Here is a 3,588-nt window from a genome sequence, read left to right as displayed (position 1 = left end):
ATTTTGATGAAGAAAAATGTGATTTTAGAACAATATTCTAATAATGCGAATTCCCCAATTCATGGTTTTTTTGAGCTGGAAGGCCAACGTATATAAAAAGAAAAATAGTAATGATTGGAATAGTTAAAAAACTGGGCCATGAATCTACAATCCATGACAGTTTAACATTATTGATGGAATTATGGAAATAAATCAACTTGTTCATGCTATTCTAATAAAAAGGCCTGGAGCTGTACACGGCAGACCCCCACACTAGCTCTGGAGGCTGCTGAGAAGAGTACGTGGAGGGTTTACACACGCACGCACACACACAATAGTCCTAAATTACATACGCATGCATATTATACATACAATGGACACGCACACACACACACAGCTGTAGTATAATCAAACATGTTTTTTTAATTAATATTTTTGTCTTTACAAAAAACAAAACAATAAACGTTGCCCTGTGTGTCCTGTTCTTCTACTTCAGAACTTAAAAGAGACATCAATTGGGTATTTGTCACCTGTTTGACCTGAAGTTGCAAGAGGTCATTTTTGTAGTTCAATAGCCAGATCTTACAATGGGTTTAAATGGGAGAAAAGACCACAAATAGCTACCTGAAGAGGCAATTTTTGTAGTTCAACAGCCACGTCCTACAATGGGTTTCAATGGGAGAAAAGACTACACACTAGGCTAGTGTACTGTGCATTATTGTATTATCATACATGTGTCAAAGATCAGAAAATTGCTGAAAGATTTTTTTTTTTTTAAAGAAAAACATTTTTACACAACTTAAAAAGCATTACAAAACATGTATACAGTAATGTAACAATTTTTAATTAAAAAAGAAAAAAAAAGCACCGTTCTCATATTGCCATTTTGAAAACCTGGTATTGTCTACGGCCATGTTTGTAGTTCAATAGCTGTGTCTTAGTGGGGGCCTCAATGGGATAAGAGACTACACAACAATAGGAGTCCCGAGAAGTTAAGAAAGGGTCCATTTCAATACGGAATCTCCCGTTCTCTCCTTGTGCTTGTCGCCTTGTGATGACGTCGCAAAACATCACTGACGTGACGATGGAAGTTTAATCCAACATCTTGCTGCGATTGTTCGCGGCCATTTTTGTAGTTCAATAGCAGTGTTTTATAATGGGCTTCAATGAGAGAGAAGTCTACACATTTGGGGATGTTGGGAAAAGTCCCCCGAAAGTTGTTGTGTCTACGCTGACAGCGGGGGAAACGTTATTGCTTTCTCCACAGAGGAGAGTCGTCAGCGAAACACAAGGCCATTTTTGTAGTTCAATAGCAGTGTCTTGTAATGGGCTTCAATGGGAGAAAAGACTACAGTACACATTAGCAAAGCACAAGGCCACAAGCACAAGTAGAGACTGGGAGTTAGAATAACGGAATACTCATAGAGGAAAAAGAAATCGAAATATAACCTCATAATTTGCCAGGGTTTAAATACAGATTTGCAATTTCCTGAAATGTTCCTTGAACTCACATAGAGGAAAGGGACTCGCTCGCCTAAGGCCATCCAAATGAACTAGAACCAGCCACTCTGGGACAGCTTGTAGCTCAATAGCCATGGGACTCAATGGGAGAAAAGACTACACACGAGGCTACCTGAAGAGGCCATTTTTGTAGTTCAAAAGCCATATCTTATAATGGGTTTCAATGGGAGAAAAGACCACGAATGGCGGCCCAAATTGACCAGTTGTAGTCACAGTGTAACAGAATGGTAAATGTGAAGAGAGGGTGATGAATGGAGAGAGAGGGGATAGCTTCATTCTTACACATTTTCAGCATGATTTTCCAAAACTATTTTATCAAATTTCCATGATGAAAAGAATGATATTTAATCTCAATGTGACCAACAACAGCTGAAAACTGAAACGTTTCCTCAGATCAGCTTTACATATGAGAAAAAAATAATAATCAAAAATCACATCATGTCACAATTCTACAATTTGGGGAAAAAAAAAAAAAAAAAAAACGGGGAGGGGGGGGGGCCCTGTCAGGAGAGGGGCCCTGGCAGGTGAGGGGCCCTAGGCTGCTGCCAAATCCAGCCCTGGGAGTTAACCTGGCCCTGCATTGTTAAGGTGAAAGGAGAGAGCTGATAGGCTGGTTGGTTGATGACTGTTCTTCCTGATGGCTTCTCATTGGCTGTCACCTGACGTCAGTCAAAAAATGGGTCCCTGAAGTCCCAATGAAATTCCTTCGTGGGGGAGAAGGGAACCAATGGGAAGGCTTCCTGGGGGAGAAGGGAACCAATGGAAAGGCTTCCTGGGGGAGAAGGGAACCAATGGGAAGGCTTCGTGGGGGAGAAGGGAACCAATAGGAAGGCTTCCTGGGGGAGAAGGGAACCAATGGGAAGGCTTCGTGGAGCGGAATTCTTAGGTAGACAGCTTATCGACAACCTGTGACAATAAATAATACAAAAGAAATAAATTATGACTTAGTTTGAGTTACAGTTGATACAAGTGTGATTTAATCATTCACCAGTAGATTCCAGCCAATGTCCCCCATATACCACTAGATTCCAGCCAAGGCCCCCATATACCACTAGATTCCAGCCAAGGCCCCCCATATACTGCTAGATTACAGCCAAGGCCCCCATATACCACTAGATTCCAGCCAAGGCCCCCATATACCACTAGATTCCAGCCAAGGCCCCCCATATACTGCTAGATTACAGCCAAGGCCCCCATATACCACTAGATTACAGCCAAGGCCCCCATATACTGCTAGATTACAGCCAAGGCCCCCCATATACTGCTAGATTACAGCCAAGGCCCCCCATATACCACTAGATTGCAGCAAAGCCCCCCCTATACCAGTAGATTACAGCCAAGGCCCCCCTATACCACTAGATTGCAGCCAAGGCCCCCCTATACCAGTAGATTGCAGCCAAGGCCCCCATATACTGCTAGATTACAGCCAAGGCCCCCATATACCACTAGATTACAGCCAAGGCCCCCATATACCACTAGATTACAGCCAAGGCCCCCATATACCACTAGATTCCAGCCAAGGCCCCCATATACCACTAGATTCCAGCCAAGGCCCCCATATACCACTAGATTACAGCCAAGGCCCCCATATACCACTAGATTACAGCCAAGGCCCCCATATACCACTAGATTACAGCCAAGGCCCCCCATATACCACTAGATTCCAGCCAAGGCCCCCCATATACTGCTAGATTACAGCCATATACCCATACATGTGAAAGGTACACTGTGCAGGAAATGGTCAAAAAAGGTACTGCAACTATGCTGATCATTGAAACTGGGCTGCCTATTGCCAAATTTGATCTTTACATGAAAGTTTACTAAGTAATAAACAAATATTTTCTAGTATGGTCCAAGTACAGTAATGGTAAAAATGGTTATTTTAGGAAATTGACCTTTTAAAGCCGTTCACAATAGCATTAGTCTGGGTGTAGCATTAGTCTGGGTGCAGCATTAGTCTGGGTGTAGCATTAGTCTGGGTGTAGCATTAGTCTGGGTGTAGCATTAGTCTGGGTGTAGCATTAGTCTGGGTGCAGCATTAGCATTAGTCTGGGTGTAGCATTAGCATTAGTCTGGGTGTAGCATTAG

The 3,588-nt window shown here is 42.8% G+C and overlaps 1 protein-coding gene across 2 annotated transcripts in view; it reads right to left on the bottom strand.

The window, feature by feature from the left end:
• Positions 1–379: 379 nt before the first annotated feature.
• LOC134465904 (methyl-CpG-binding domain protein 3-like) overlaps positions 380–3,588 on the bottom strand; it is a 19,074-nt gene continuing 15,865 nt past the window's right edge. Inside the window, exons 7-8 of one of the 2 annotated variants that reach the window (XR_010038219.1) lie at positions 2,345–2,406; positions 380–2,247 (exon numbers count right to left, since the gene is read on the bottom strand). The gene's annotated coding sequence lies outside the window, so the exon portion shown is untranslated. Of the gene's footprint in view, positions 2,407–3,588 lie in introns of both variants that reach the window. The other variant, XM_063219799.1, reaches the window with a different exon arrangement.

The sequence above is a fragment of the Engraulis encrasicolus genome, chromosome 16 (genome assembly GCF_034702125.1).
Source record: "Engraulis encrasicolus isolate BLACKSEA-1 chromosome 16, IST_EnEncr_1.0, whole genome shotgun sequence".
In the NCBI taxonomy this organism is placed as follows: domain Eukaryota; kingdom Metazoa; phylum Chordata; class Actinopteri; order Clupeiformes; family Engraulidae; genus Engraulis; species Engraulis encrasicolus.
Note: the sequence above shows the minus strand (reverse complement) of the source record. Positions and strands in the feature narration are given on the sequence as shown.